General features: G+C 47.6%; 9 non-coding genes and 1 pseudogene across 9 annotated transcripts; all 10 read left to right on the top strand.

The window, feature by feature from the left end:
• The first annotated feature begins 846 nt into the window (after window positions 1-846).
• Window positions 847-1,037, top strand: LOC142692463 (U2 spliceosomal RNA). The gene has a single exon (XR_012860905.1). It is a non-coding gene; the product is annotated as a U2 spliceosomal RNA (small nuclear RNA).
• A 1,296-nt stretch (window positions 1,038-2,333) lies between these two features.
• LOC142692461 (U2 spliceosomal RNA) lies at window positions 2,334-2,524 on the top strand. The gene has a single exon (XR_012860903.1). It is a non-coding gene; the product is annotated as a U2 spliceosomal RNA (small nuclear RNA).
• A 1,285-nt stretch (window positions 2,525-3,809) lies between these two features.
• LOC142692460 (U2 spliceosomal RNA) lies at window positions 3,810-4,000 on the top strand. Its single transcript, XR_012860902.1, has one exon. It is a non-coding gene; the product is annotated as a U2 spliceosomal RNA (small nuclear RNA).
• A 1,284-nt stretch (window positions 4,001-5,284) lies between these two features.
• Window positions 5,285-5,475, top strand: LOC142692459 (U2 spliceosomal RNA). The gene has a single exon (XR_012860901.1). It is a non-coding gene; the product is annotated as a U2 spliceosomal RNA (small nuclear RNA).
• Window positions 5,476-6,763: 1,288 nt separating this feature from the next.
• Window positions 6,764-6,954, top strand: LOC142692458 (U2 spliceosomal RNA). The gene has a single exon (XR_012860900.1). It is a non-coding gene; the product is annotated as a U2 spliceosomal RNA (small nuclear RNA).
• Window positions 6,955-8,259: 1,305 nt separating this feature from the next.
• Window positions 8,260-8,450, top strand: LOC142692457 (U2 spliceosomal RNA). The gene has a single exon (XR_012860899.1). It is a non-coding gene; the product is annotated as a U2 spliceosomal RNA (small nuclear RNA).
• Window positions 8,451-9,742: 1,292 nt separating this feature from the next.
• Window positions 9,743-9,948, top strand: LOC142692155 (U2 spliceosomal RNA; annotated as a pseudogene).
• A 1,284-nt stretch (window positions 9,949-11,232) lies between these two features.
• Window positions 11,233-11,423, top strand: LOC142692456 (U2 spliceosomal RNA). Its single transcript, XR_012860898.1, has one exon. It is a non-coding gene; the product is annotated as a U2 spliceosomal RNA (small nuclear RNA).
• Window positions 11,424-12,743: 1,320 nt separating this feature from the next.
• Window positions 12,744-12,934, top strand: LOC142692454 (U2 spliceosomal RNA). The gene has a single exon (XR_012860897.1). It is a non-coding gene; the product is annotated as a U2 spliceosomal RNA (small nuclear RNA).
• A 1,300-nt stretch (window positions 12,935-14,234) lies between these two features.
• Window positions 14,235-14,425, top strand: LOC142692453 (U2 spliceosomal RNA). The gene has a single exon (XR_012860896.1). It is a non-coding gene; the product is annotated as a U2 spliceosomal RNA (small nuclear RNA).
• The last annotated feature ends 770 nt before the right edge of the window (window positions 14,426-15,195 follow it).

Genomic DNA, 15,195 nt, shown 5'->3' with positions numbered 1-15,195 from the left:
CCTGTGTACACTAGATGGATGTGATGGAATGTACTGTCGTCCCTACATTTCAAGAAGAAGTAAGAATTGCAGTTGCAACAAAGCCTTGCTTGCCTACAAAGAGAGCAGCAATTTGGATTTGTTACTATGTTACCTAGAAGAATAACAAACTGTGCAAGGATGGAGGTTGTAGGAGCAAGGAGAAGTTGTCTGTAAAGTTGGTGGATGCCTATTTTCCATTTTGCAGTCCCTTGTCTCCCTCTTGTGGCCTCCTGGAGGCAACTAGCTGTGCAAAAAAAAGACAGCCTGGCGGCCGGCTGTTGCAGTGTTGCCCTCTCAGGCAACACTGAGTGACTGACTGAGCCTCACCGTCTTATATAAAGTTCAGACGGAACTTTGCACGTGTCATAGTGGAGCCCTCAGGATTCCAGAGCCAGCTTTCTGACATCATAATGGGGCCTCAGAGATAAAAGCCTGGGCCCAGGCAGTGTTGGTCAGTGCTGCTCAGCAGGCAGCACTGGACTGGACTGGATTACACAGCTGATACAAGGTGTGAAGGAACAAGGGGTGGCTGTGGGCATGCACTTGCTGCCGCTGCCAGTGTTTATCTGCATGGCAGCAGGGCATTTGGGCGTTGCCAGGAAGGCGTTTTTATGTAGATTCCTCCTCTTTCAGCACTGCATTGTGGTGCAAGCAAAAGAAGCAAATCCTGTCTGGCTTCCTCTCCGGCCTTTATTCACCTCCCGTGTAGCTGTGAGTGTGTGAGCCTGCAGGGCCCCATGGAATTGCCTCGAAGTAGGCTGAATCGCTGCAAGGGCTGAACAGCAGTATCGGGCAGGCTCGGGCAACGCGCGGCCCGTTCGGGTTATCGCTTCTCGGCCTTTTGGCTAAGATCAAGTGTAGTATCTGTTCTTATCAGTTTAATATCTGATACGTCCCCTATCTGGGGACCATATATTAAATGGATTTTTAGAACAGGGAGATGGAAATAGAGCTTGCTCTGTCCACTCCACGCATTGACCTGGTATTGCAGTATTTCCAGGACCGGTGCACCCTTTCCTTATGTGTTGACTAAAAGCAGATTCCAAAAGTGTTTTTTGTCTTTGCTATTGTTTCTGTCTTTCTGAAGGGATCTCCCCTTTTAATCCCATTATTTCAACACCTGTTGGACAATGCATGAGTGATAATGAGCTCATTGATTAAATGCAATTAATGAATAGATTGCCACCTCTTGTTGTGTGTCGTCTGTGTTTCTGTGTTTCCGGCATTTCACATTGGAACACCTCATTCACCTTCCTTGTCTTCTCTCCGCCCTCCCTTTTAGGTAAGTTAAAGAGCTGCACCTGAGCCAGCCACTGATTGATTGATTGATTGATTGATTGATTGATTGATTGATTGATTGATTGATTGATGCAGCACAACAGTCAAATAGTGGAGTGGAGTAGGGGAACAGCAAACAGCCAATAAAGCAGCCCGCCCGCTCGCCTGCCCGCCACAATGGACCTACCTGTGTACACTAGATGGATGTGATGGAATGTACTGTCGTCCCTACATTTCAAGAAGAAGTAAGAATTGCAGTTGCAACAAAGCCTTGCTTGCCTACAAAGAGAGCAGCAATTTGGATTTGTTACTATGTTACCTAGAAGAATAACAAACTGTGCAAGGATGGAGGTTGTAGGAGCAAGGAGAAGTTGTCTGTAAAGTTGGTGGATGCCTATTTTCCATTTTGCAGTCCCTTGTCTCCCTCTTGTGGCCTCCTGGAGGCAACTAGCTGTGCAAAAAAAAGACAGCCTGGCGGCCGGCTGTTGCAGTGTTGCCCTCTCAGGCAACACTGAGTGACTGACTGAGCCTCACCGTCTTATATAAAGTTCAGACGGAACTTTGCACGTGTCATAGTGGAGCCCTCAGGATTCCAGAGCCAGCTTTCTGACATCATAATGGGGCCTCAGAGATAAAAGCCTGGGCCCAGGCAGTGTTGGTCAGTGCTGCTCAGCAGGCAGCACTGGACTGGACTGACTGGATTACAGCTGATACAAGGTGTGAAGGAACAAGGGGTGGCTGTGGGCATGCACTTGCTGCCGCTGCCAGTGTTTATCTGCATGGCAGCAGGGCATTTGGGCGTTGCCAGGAAGGCGTTTTTATGTAGATTCCTCCTCTTTCAGCACTGCATTGTGGTGCAAGCAAAAGAAGCAAATCCTGTCTGGCTTCCTCTCCGGCCTTTATTCACCTCCCGTGTAGCTGTGAGTGTGTGAGCCTGCAGGGCCCCATGGAATTGCCTAGAAGTAGGCTGAATCGCTGCAAGGGCTGAACAGCAGTATCGGGCAGGCTCGGGCAACGCGCGGCCCGTTCGGGTTATCGCTTCTCGGCCTTTTGGCTAAGATCAAGTGTAGTATCTGTTCTTATCAGTTTAATATCTGATACGTCCCCTATCTGGGGACCATATATTAAATGGATTTTTAGAACAGGGAGATGGAAATAGAGCTTGCTCTGTCCACTCCACGCATTGACCTGGTATTGCAGTATTTCCAGGACCGGTGCACCCTTTCCTTATGTGTTGACTAAAAGCAGATTCCAAAAGTGTTTTTTGTCTTTGCTATTGTTTCTGTCTTTCTGAAGGGATCTCCCCTTTTAATCCCATTATTTCAACACCTGTTGGACAATGCATGAGTGATAATGAGCTCATTGATTAAATGCAATTAATGAATAGATTGCCACCTCTTGTTGTGTGTCGTCTGTGTTTCTGTGTTTCCGGCATTTCACATTGGAACACCTCATTCACCTTCCTTGTCTTCTCTCCGCCCTCCCTTTTAGGTAAGTTAAAGAGCTGCACCTGAGCCAGCCACTTGATTGATTGATTGATTGATTGATTGATTGATTGATTGATTGATTGATGCAGCACAACAGTCAAATAGTGGAGTGGAGTAGGGGAACAGCAAACAGCCAATAAAGCAGCCCGCCCGCTCGCCTGCCCGCCACAATGGACCTACCTGTGTACACTAGATGGATGTGATGGAATGTACTGTCGTCCCTACATTTCAAGAAGAAGTAAGAATTGCAGTTGCAACAAAGCCTTGCTTGCCTACAAAGAGAGCAGCAATTTGGATTTGTTACTATGTTACCTAGAAGAATAACAAACTGTGCAAGGATGGAGGTTGTAGGAGCAAGGAGAAGTTGTCTGTAAAGTTGGTGGATGCCTATTTTCCATTTTGCAGTCCCTTGTCTCCCTCTTGTGGCCTCCTGGAGGCAACTAGCTGTGCAAAAAAAAGACAGCCTGGCGGCCGGCTGTTGCAGTGTTGCCCTCTCAGGCAACACTGAGTGACTGACTGAGCCTCACCGTCTTATATAAAGTTCAGACGGAACTTTGCACGTGTCATAGTGGAGCCCTCAGGATTCCAGAGCCAGCTTTCTGACATCATAATGGGGCCTCAGAGATAAAAGCCTGGGCCCAGGCAGTGTTGGTCAGTGCTGCTCAGCAGGCAGCACTGGACTGGACTGGATTACAGCTGATACAAGGTGTGAAGGAACAAGGGGTGGCTGTGGGCATGCACTTGCTGCCGCTGCCAGTGTTTATCTGCATGGCAGCAGGGCATTTGGGCGTTGCCAGGAAGGCGTTTTTATGTAGATTCCTCCTCTTTCAGCACTGCATTGTGGTGCAAGCAAAAGAAGCAAATCCTGTCTGGCTTCCTCTCCGGCCTTTATTCACCTCCCGTGTAGCTGTGAGTGTGTGAGCCTGCAGGGCCCCATGGAATTGCCTAGAAGTAGGCTGAATCGCTGCAAGGGCTGAACAGCAGTATCGGGCAGGCTCGGGCAACGCGCGGCCCGTTCGGGTTATCGCTTCTCGGCCTTTTGGCTAAGATCAAGTGTAGTATCTGTTCTTATCAGTTTAATATCTGATACGTCCCCTATCTGGGGACCATATATTAAATGGATTTTTAGAACAGGGAGATGGAAATAGAGCTTGCTCTGTCCACTCCACGCATTGACCTGGTATTGCAGTATTTCCAGGACCGGTGCACCCTTTCCTTATGTGTTGACTAAAAGCAGATTCCAAAAGTGTTTTTTGTCTTTGCTATTGTTTCTGTCTTTCTGAAGGGATCTCCCCTTTTAATCCCATTATTTCAACACCTGTTGGACAATGCATGAGTGATAATGAGCTCATTGATTAAATGCAATTAATGAATAGATTGCCACCTCTTGTTGTGTGTCGTCTGTGTTTCTGTGTTTCCGGCATTTCACATTGGAACACCTCATTCACCTTCCTTGTCTTCTCTCCGCCCTCCCTTTTAGGTAAGTTAAAGAGCTGCACCTGAGCCAGCCACTGATTGATTGATTGATTGATTGATTGATTGATTGATTGATTGATTGATGCAGCACAACAGTCAAATAGTGGAGTGGAGTAGGGGAACAGCAAACAGCCAATAAAGCAGCCCGCCCGCTCGCCTGCCCGCCACAATGGACCTACCTGTGTACACTAGATGGATGTGATGGAATGTACTGTCGTCCCTACATTTCAAGAAGAAGTAAGAATTGCAGTTGAAACAAAGCCTTGCTTGCCTACAAAGAGAGCAGCAATTTGGATTTGTTACTATGTTACCTAGAAGAATAACAAACTGTGCAAGGATGGAGGTTGTAGGAGCAAGGAGAAGTTGTCTGTAAAGTTGGTGGATGCCTATTTTCCATTTTGCAGTCCCTTGTCTCCCTCTTGTGGCCTCCTGGAGGCAACTAGCTGTGCAAAAAAAAGACAGCCTGGCGGCCGGCTGTTGCAGTGTTGCCCTCTCAGGCAACACTGAGTGACTGACTGAGCCTCACCGTCTTATATAAAGTTCAGACGGAACTTTGCACGTGTCATAGTGGAGCCCTCAGGATTCCAGAGCCAGCTTTCTGACATCATAATGGGGCCTCAGAGATAAAAGCCTGGGCCCAGGCAGTGTTGGTCAGTGCTGCTCAGCAGGCAGCACTGGACTGGACTGGATTACAGCTGATACAAGGTGTGAAGGAACAAGGGGTGGCTGTGGGCATGCACTTGCTGCCGCTGCCAGTGTTTATCTGCATGGCAGCAGGGCATTTGGGCGTTGCCAGGAAGGCGTTTTTATGTAGATTCCTCCTCTTTCAGCACTGCATTGTGGTGCAAGCAAAAGAAGCAAATCCTGTCTGGCTTCCTCTCCGGCCTTTATTCACCTCCCGTGTAGCTGTGAGTGTGTGAGCCTGCAGGGCCCCATGGAATTGCCTAGAAGTAGGCTGAATCGCTGCAAGGGCTGAACAGCAGTATCGGGCAGGCTCGGGCAACGCGCGGCCCGTTCGGGTTATCGCTTCTCGGCCTTTTGGCTAAGATCAAGTGTAGTATCTGTTCTTATCAGTTTAATATCTGATACGTCCCCTATCTGGGGACCATATATTAAATGGATTTTTAGAACAGGGAGATGGAAATAGAGCTTGCTCTGTCCACTCCACGCATTGACCTGGTATTGCAGTATTTCCAGGACCGGTGCACCCTTTCCTTATGTGTTGACTAAAAGCAGATTCCAAAAGTGTTTTTTGTCTTTGCTATTGTTTCTGTCTTTCTGAAGGGATCTCCCCTTTTAATCCCATTATTTCAACACCTGTTGGACAATGCATGAGTGATAATGAGCTCATTGATTAAATGCAATTAATGAATAGATTGCCACCTCTTGTTGTGTGTCGTCTGTGTTTCTGTGTTTCCGGCATTTCACATTGGAACACCTCATTCACCTTCCTTGTCTTCTCTCCGCCCTCCCTTTTAGGTAAGTTAAAGAGCTGCACCTGAGCCAGCCACTGATTGATTGATTGATTGATTGATTGATTGATTGATTGATTGATTGATTGATGCAGCACAACAGTCAAATAGTGGAGTGGAGTAGGGGAACAGCAAACAGCCAATAAAGCAGCCCGCCCGCTCGCCTGCCCGCCACAATGGACCTACCTGTGTACACTAGATGGATGTGATGGAATGTACTGTCGTCCCTACATTTCAAGAAGAAGTAAGAATTGCAGTTGCAACAAAGCCTTGCTTGCCTACAAAGAGAGCAGCAATTTGGATTTGTTACTATGTTACCTAGAAGAATAACAAACTGTGCAAGGATGGAGGTTGTAGGAGCAAGGAGAAGTTGTCTGTAAAGTTGGTGGATGCCTATTTTCCATTTTGCAGTCCCTTGTCTCCCTCTTGTGGCCTCCTGGAGGCAACTAGCTGTGCAAAAAAAAGACAGCCTGGCGGCCGGCTGTTGCAGTGTTGCCCTCTCAGGCAACACTGAGTGACTGACTGAGCCTCACCGTCTTATATAAAGTTCAGACGGAACTTTGCACGTGTCATAGTGGAGCCCTCAGGATTCCAGAGCCAGCTTTCTGACATCATAATGGGGCCTCAGAGATAAAAGCCTGGGCCCAGGCAGTGTTGGTCAGTGCTGCTCAACAGGCAGCACTGGACTGGACTGGATTACAGCTGATACAAGGTGTGAAGGAACAAGGGGTGGCTGTGGGCATGCACTTGCTGCCGCTGCCAGTGTTTATCTGCATGGCAGCAGGGCATTTGGGCGTTGCCAGGAAGGCGTTTTTATGTAGATTCCTCCTCTTTCAGCACTGCATTGTGGTGCAAGCAAAAGAAGCAAATCCTGTCTGGCTTCCTCTCCGGCCTTTATTCACCTCCCGTGTAGCTGTGAGTGTGTGAGCCTGCAGGGCCCCATGGAATTGCCTAGAAGTAGGCTGAATCGCTGCAAGGGCTGAACAGCAGTATCGGGCAGGCTCGGGCAACGCGCGGCCCGTTCGGGTTATCGCTTCTCGGCCTTTTGGCTAAGATCAAGTGTAGTATCTGTTCTTATCAGTTTAATATCTGATACGTCCCCTATCTGGGGACCATATATTAAATGGATTTTTAGAACAGGGAGATGGAAATAGAGCTTGCTCTGTCCACTCCACGCATTGACCTGGTATTGCAGTATTTCCAGGACCGGTGCACCCTTTCCTTATGTGTTGACTAAAAGCAGATTCCAAAAGTGTTTTTTGTCTTTGCTATTGTTTCTGTCTTTCTGAAGGGATCTCCCCTTTTAATCCCATTATTTCAACACCTGTTGGACAATGCATGAGTGATAATGAGCTCATTGATTAAATGCAATTAATGAATAGATTGCCACCTCTTGTTGTGTGTCGTCTGTGTTTCTGTGTTTCCGGCATTTCACATTGGAACACCTCATTCACCTTCCTTGTCTTCTCTCCGCCCTCCCTTTTAGGTAAGTTAAAGAGCTGCACCTGAGCCAGCCACTGATTGATTGATTGATTGATTGATTGATTGATTGATTGATTGATTGATTGATTGATTGATTGATTGATTGCAGCACAACAGTCAAATAGTGGAGTGGAGTAGGGGAACAGCAAACAGCCAATAAAGCAGCCCGCCCGCTCGCCTGCCCGCCACAATGGACCTACCTGTGTACACTAGATGGATGTGATGGAATGTACTGTCGTCCCTACATTTCAAGAAGAAGTAAGAATTGCAGTTGCAACAAAGCCTTGCTTGCCTACAAAGAGAGCAGCAATTTGGATTTGTTACTATGTTACCTAGAAGAATAACAAACTGTGCAAGGATGGAGGTTGTAGGAGCAAGGAGAAGTTGTCTGTAAAGTTGGTGGATGCCTATTTTCCATTTTGCAGTCCCTTGTCTCCCTCTTGTGGCCTCCTGGAGGCAACTAGCTGTGCAAAAAAAAGACAGCCTGGCGGCCGGCTGTTGCAGTGTTGCCCTCTCAGGCAACACTGAGTGACTGACTGAGCCTCACCGTCTTATATAAAGTTCAGACGGAACTTTGCACGTGTCATAGTGGAGCCCTCAGGATTCCAGAGCCAGCTTTCTGACATCATAATGGGGCCTCAGAGATAAAAGCCTGGGCCCAGGCAGTGTTGGTCAGTGCTGCTCAGCAGGCAGCACTGGACTGGACTGGATTACAGCTGATACAAGGTGTGAAGGAACAAGGGGTGGCTGTGGGCATGCACTTGCTGCCGCTGCCAGTGTTTATCTGCATGGCAGCAGGGCATTTGGGCGTTGCCAGGAAGGCGTTTTTATGTAGATTCCTCCTCTTTCAGCACTGCATTGTGGTGCAAGCAAAAGAAGCAAATCCTGTCTGGCTTCCTCTCCGGCCTTTATTCACCTCCCGTGTAGCTGTGAGTGTGTGAGCCTGCAGGGCCCCATGGAATTGCCTAGAAGTAGGCTGAATCGCTGCAAGGGCTGAACAGCAGTATCGGGCAGGCTCGGGCAACGCGCGGCCCGTTCGGGTTATCGCTTCTCGGCCTTTTGGCTAAGATCAAGTGTAGTATCTGTTCTTATCAGTTTAATATCTGATACGTCCCCTATCTGGGGACCATATATTAAATGGATTTTTAGAACAGGGAGATGGAAATAGAGCTTGCTCTGTCCACTCCACGCATTGACCTGGTATTGCAGTATTTCCAGGACCGGTGCACCCTTTCCTTATGTGTTGACTAAAAGCAGATTCCAAAAGTGTTTTTTGTCTTTGCTATTGTTTCTGTCTTTCTGAAGGGATCTCCCCTTTTAATCCCATTATTTCAACACCTGTTGGACAATGCATGAGTGATAATGAGCTCATTGATTAAATGCAATTAATGAATAGATTGCCACCTCTTGTTGTGTGTCGTCTGTGTTTCTGTGTTTCCGGCATTTCACATTGGAACACCTCATTCACCTTCCTTGTCTTCTCTCCGCCCTCCCTTTTAGGTAAGTTAAAGAGCTGCACCTGAGCCAGCCACTGATTGATTGATTGATTGATTGATTGATTGATTGATTGATTGATTGATTGATTGATGCAGCACAACAGTCAAATAGTGGAGTGGAGTAGGGGAACAGCAAACAGCCAATAAAGCAGCCCGCCCGCTCGCCTGCCCGCCACAATGGACCTACCTGTGTACACTAGATGGATGTGATGGAATGTACTGTCGTCCCTACATTTCAAGAAGAAGTAAGAATTGCAGTTGCAACAAAGCCTTGCTTGCCTACAAAGAGAGCAGCAATTTGGATTTGTTACTATGTTACCTAGAAGAATAACAAACTGTGCAAGGATGGAGGTTGTAGGAGCAAGGAGAAGTTGTCTGTAAAGTTGGTGGATGCCTATTTTCCATTTTGCAGTCCCTTGTCTCCCTCTTGTGGCCTCCTGGAGGCAACTAGCTGTGCAAAAAAAAGACAGCCTGGCGGCCGGCTGTTGCAGTGTTGCCCTCTCAGGCAACACTGAGTGACTGACTGAGCCTCACCGTCTTATATAAAGTTCAGACGGAACTTTGCACGTGTCATAGTGGAGCCCTCAGGATTCCAGAGCCAGCTTTCTGACATCATAATGGGGCCTCAGAGATAAAAGCCTGGGCCCAGGCAGTGTTGGTCAGTGCTGCTCAGCAGGCAGCACTGGACTGGACTGGATTACAGCTGATACAAGGTGTGAAGGAACAAGGGGTGGCTGTGGGCATGCACTTGCTGCCGCTGCCAGTGTTTATCTGCATGGCAGCAGGGCATTTGGGCGTTGCCAGGAAGGCGTTTTTATGTAGATTCCTCCTCTTTCAGCACTGCATTGTGGTGCAAGCAAAAGAAGCAAATCCTGTCTGGCTTCCTCTCCGGCCTTTATTCACCTCCCGTGTAGCTGTGAGTGTGTGAGCCTGCAGGGCCCCATGGAATTGCCTAGAAGTAGGCTGAATCGCTGCAAGGGCTGAACAGCAGTATCGGGCAGGCTCGGGCAACGCGCGGCCCGTTCGGGTTATCGCTTCTCGGCCTTTTGGCTAAGATCAAGTGTAGTATCTGTTCTTATCAGTTTAATATCTGATACGTCCCCTATCTGGGGACCATATATTAAATGGATTTTTAGAACAGGGAGATGGAAATAGAGCTTGCTCTGTCCACTCCACGCATTGACCTGGTATTGCAGTATTTCCAGTTGCAGTATTTCCAGGACCGGTGCACCCTTTCCTTATGTGTTGACTAAAAGCAGATTCCAAAAGTGTTTTTTGTCTTTGCTATTGTTTCTGTCTTTCTGAAGGGATCTCCCCTTTTAATCCCATTATTTCAACACCTGTTGGACAATGCATGAGTGATAATGAGCTCATTGATTAAATGCAATTAATGAATAGATTGCCACCTCTTGTTGTGTGTCGTCTGTGTTTCTGTGTTTCCGGCATTTCACATTGGAACACCTCATTCACCATCCTTGTCTTCTCTCCGCCCTCCCTTTTAGGTAAGTTAAAGAGCTGCACCTGAGCCAGCCACTGATTGATTGATTGATTGATTGATTGATTGATTGATTGATTGATTGATGCAGCACAACAGTCAAATAGTGGAGTGGAGTAGGGGAACAGCAAACAGCCAATAAAGCAGCCCGCCCGCTCGCCTGCCCGCCACAATGGACCTACCTGTGTACACTAGATGGATGTGATGGAATGTACTGTCGTCCCTACATTTCAAGAAGAAGTAAGAATTGCAGTTGCAACAAAGCCTTGCTTGCCTACAAAGAGAGCAGCAATTTGGATTTGTTACTATGTTACCTAGAAGAATAACAAACTGTGCAAGGATGGAGGTTGTAGGAGCAAGGAGAAGTTGTCTGTAAAGTTGGTGGATGCCTATTTTCCATTTTGCAGTCCCTTGTCTCCCTCTTGTGGCCTCCTGGAGGCAACTAGCTGTGCAAAAAAAAGACAGCCTGGCGGCCGGCTGTTGCAGTGTTGCCCTCTCAGGCAACACTGAGTGACTGACTGAGCCTCACCGTCTTATATAAAGTTCAGACGGAACTTTGCACGTGTCATAGTGGAGCCCTCAGGATTCCAGAGCCAGCTTTCTGACATCATAATGGGGCCTCAGAGATAAAAGCCTGGGCCCAGGCAGTGTTGGTCAGTGCTGCTCAGCAGGCAGCACTGGACTGGACTGGATTACAGCTGATACAAGGTGTGAAGGAACAAGGGGTGGCTGTGGGCATGCACTTGCTGCCGCTGCCAGTGTTTATCTGCATGGCAGCAGGGCATTTGGGCGTTGCCAGGAAGGCGTTTTTATGTAGATTCCTCCTCTTTCAGCACTGCATTGTGGTGCAAGCAAAAGAAGCAAATCCTGTCTGGCTTCCTCTCCGGCCTTTATTCACCTCCCGTGTAGCTGTGAGTGTGTGAGCCTGCAGGGCCCCATGGAATTGCCTAGAAGTAGGCTGAATCGCTGCAAGGGCTGAACAGCAGTATCGGGCAGGCTCGGGCAACGCGCGGCCCGTTCGGGTTATCGCTTCTCGGCCTTTTGGCTAAGATCAAGTGTAGTATCTGTTCTTATCAGTTTAATATCTGATACGTCCCCTATCTGGGGACCATATATTAAATGGATTTTTAGAACAGGGAGATGGAAATAGAGCTTGCTCTGTCCACTCCACGCATTGACCTGGTATTGCAGTATTTCCAGGACCGGTGCACCCTTTCCTTATGTGTTGACTAAAAGCAGATTCCAAAAGTGTTTTTTGTCTTTGCTATTGTTTCTGTCTTTCTGAAGGGATCTCCCCTTTTAATCCCATTATTTCAACACCTGTTGGACAATGCATGAGTGATAATGAGCTCATTGATTAAATGCAATTAATGAATAGATTGCCACCTCTTGTTGTGTGTCGTCTGTGTTTCTGTGTTTCCGGCATTTCACATTGGAACACCTCATTCACCTTCCTTGTCTTCTCTCCGCCCTCCCTTTTAGGTAAGTTAAAGAGCTGCACCTGAGCCAGCCACTGATTGATTGATTGATTGATTGATTGATTGATTGATTGATTGATTGATTGATTGATTGATTGATTGATTGATTGATTGATTGATGCAGCACAACAGTCAAATAGTGGAGTGGAGTAGGGGAACAGCAAACAGCCAATAAAGCAGCCCGCCCGCTCGCCTGCCCGCCACAATGGACCTACCTGTGTACACTAGATGGATGTGATGGAATGTACTGTCGTCCCTACATTTCAAGAAGAAGTAAGAATTGCAGTTGCAACAAAGCCTTGCTTGCCTACAAAGAGAGCAGCAATTTGGATTTGTTACTATGTTACCTAGAAGAATAACAAACTGTGCAAGGATGGAGGTTGTAGGAGCAAGGAGAAGTTGTCTGTAAAGTTGGTGGATGCCTATTTTCCATTTTGCAGTCCCTTGTCTCCCTCTTGTGGCCTCCTGGAGGCAACTAGCTGTGCAAAAAAAAGACAGCCTGGCGGCCGGCTGTTGCAGTGTTGCCCTCTCAGGCAACACTGAGTGACTGACTGAGCCTCACCGTCTTATATAAAGTTCAGACGGAACTTTGCACGTGTCATAGTGGAGCCCTCAGGATTCCAGAGCCAGCTTTCTGACATCATAATGGGGCCTCAGAGATAAAAGCCTGGGCCCAGGCAGTGTTGGTCAGTGCTGCTCAGCAGGCAGCACTGGACTGGACTGGATTACAGCTGATACAAGGTGTGAAGGAACAAGGGGTGGCTGTGGGCATGCACTTGCTGCCGCTGCCAGTGTTTATCTGCATGGCAGCAGGGCATTTGGGCGTTGCCAGGAAGGCGTTTTTATGTAGATTCCTCCTCTTTCAGCACTGCATTGTGGTGCAAGCAAAAGAAGCAAATCCTGTCTGGCTTCCTCTCCGGCCTTTATTCACCTCCCGTGTAGCTGTGAGTGTGTGAGCCTGCAGGGCCCCATGGAATTGCCTAGAAGTAGGCTGAATCGCTGCAAGGGCTGAACAGCAGTATCGGGCAGGCTCGGGCAACGCGCGGCCCGTTCGGGTTATCGCTTCTCGGCCTTTTGGCTAAGATCAAGTGTAGTATCTGTTCTTATCAGTTTAATATCTGATACGTCCCCTATCTGGGGACCATATATTAAATGGATTTTTAGAACAGGGAGATGGAAATAGAGCTTGCTCTGTCCACTCCACGCATTGACCTGGTATTGCAGTATTTCCAGGACCGGTGCACCCTTTCCTTATGTGTTGACTAAAAGCAGATTCCAAAAGTGTTTTTTGTCTTTGCTATTGTTTCTGTCTTTCTGAAGGGATCTCCCCTTTTAATCCCATTATTTCAACACCTGTTGGACAATGCATGAGTGATAATGAGCTCATTGATTAAATGCAATTAATGAATAGATTGCCACCTCTTGTTGTGTGTCGTCTGTGTTTCTGTGTTTCCGGCATTTCACATTGGAACACCTCATTCACCTTCCTTGTCTTCTCTCCGCCCTCCCTTTTAGGTAAGTTAAAGAGCTGCACCTGAGCCAGCCACTGATTGATTGATTGATTGATTGATTGATTGATTGATTGATTGATTGATTGATTGATTGATTGATGCAGCACAACAGTCAAATAGTGGAGTGGAGTAGGGGAACAGCAAACAGCCAATAAAGCAGCCCGCCCGCTCGCCTGCCCGCCACAATGGACCTACCTGTGTACACTAGATGGATGTGATGGAATGTACTGTCGTCCCTACATTTCAAGAAGAAGTAAGAATTGCAGTTGCAACAAAGCCTTGCTTGCCTACAAAGAGAGCAGCAATTTGGATTTGTTACTATGTTACCTAGAAGAATAACAAACTGTGCAAGGATGGAGGTTGTAGGAGCAAGGAGAAGTTGTCTGTAAAGTTGGTGGATGCCTATTTTCCATTTTGCAGTCCCTTGTCTCCCTCTTGTGGCCTCCTGGAGGCAACTAGCTGTGCAAAAAAAAGACAGCCTGGCGGCCGGCTGTTGCAGTGTTGCCCTCTCAGGCAACACTGAGTGACTGACTGAGCCTCACCGTCTTATATAAAGTTCAGACGGAACTTTGCACGTGTCATAGTGGAGCCCTCAGGATTCCAGAGCCAGCTTTCTGACATCATAATGGGGCCTCAGAGATAAAAGCCTGGGCCCAGGCAGTGTTGGTCAGTGCTGCTCAGCAGGCAGCACTGGACTGGACTGGATTACAGCTGATACAAGGTGTGAAGGAACAAGGGGTGGCTGTGGGCATGCACTTGCTGCCGCTGCCAGTGTTTATCTGCATGGCAGCAGGGCATTTGGGCGTTGCCAGGAAGGCGTTTTTATGTAGATTCCTCCTCTTTCAGCACTGCATTGTGGTGCAAGCAAAAGAAGCAAATCCTGTCTGGCTTCCTCTCCGGCCTTTATTCACCTCCCGTGTAGCTGTGAGTGTGTGAGCCTGCAGGGCCCCATGGAATTGCCTAGAAGTAGGCTGAATCGCTGCAAGGGCTGAACAGCAGTATCGGGCAGGCTCGGGCAACGCGCGGCCCGTTCGGGTTATCGCTTCTCGGCCTTTTGGCTAAGATCAAGTGTAGTATCTGTTCTTATCAGTTTAATATCTGATACGTCCCCTATCTGGGGACCATATATTAAATGGATTTTTAGAACAGGGAGATGGAAATAGAGCTTGCTCTGTCCACTCCACGCATTGACCTGGTATTGCAGTATTTCCAGGACCGGTGCACCCTTTCCTTATGTGTTGACTAAAAGCAGATTCCAAAAGTGTTTTTTGTCTTTGCTATTGTTTCTGTCTTTCTGAAGGGATCTCCCCTTTTAATCCCATTATTTCAACACCTGTTGGACAATGCATGAGTGATAATGAGCTCATTGATTAAATGCAATTAATGAATAGATTGCCACCTCTTGTTGTGTGTCGTCTGTGTTTCTGTGTTTCCGGCATTTCACATTGGAACACCTCATTCACCTTCCTTGTCTTCTCTCCGCCCTCCCTTTTAGGTAAGTTAAAGAGCTGCACCTGAGCCAGCCACTGATTGATTGATTGATTGATTGATTGATTGATTGATTGATTGATTGATTGATTGATTGATTGATTGATTGATGCAGCACAACAGTCAAATAGTGGAGTGGAGTAGGGGAACAGCAAACAGCCAATAAAGCAGCCCGCCCGCTCGCCTGCCCGCCACAATGGACCTACCTGTGTACACTAGATGGATGTGATGGAATGTACTGTCGTCCCTACATTTCAAGAAGAAGTAAGAATTGCAGTTGCAACAAAGCCTTGCTTGCCTACAAAGAGAGCAGCAATTTGGATTTGTTACTATGTTACCTAGAAGAATAACAAACTGTGCAAGGATGGAGGTTGTAGGAGCAAGGAGAAGTTGTCTGTAAAGTTGGTGGATGCCTATTTTCCATTTTGCAGTCCCTTGTCTCCCTCTTGTGGCCTCCTGGAGGCAACTAGCTGTGCAAAAAAAAGACAGCCTGGCGGCCGGCTGTTGCAGT

The sequence above is a fragment of the Rhinoderma darwinii genome (genome assembly GCF_050947455.1).
Source record: "Rhinoderma darwinii isolate aRhiDar2 chromosome 5 unlocalized genomic scaffold, aRhiDar2.hap1 SUPER_5_unloc_39, whole genome shotgun sequence".
In the NCBI taxonomy this organism is placed as follows: domain Eukaryota; kingdom Metazoa; phylum Chordata; class Amphibia; order Anura; family Rhinodermatidae; genus Rhinoderma; species Rhinoderma darwinii.
Note: the sequence above shows the minus strand (reverse complement) of the source record. Positions and strands in the feature narration are given on the sequence as shown.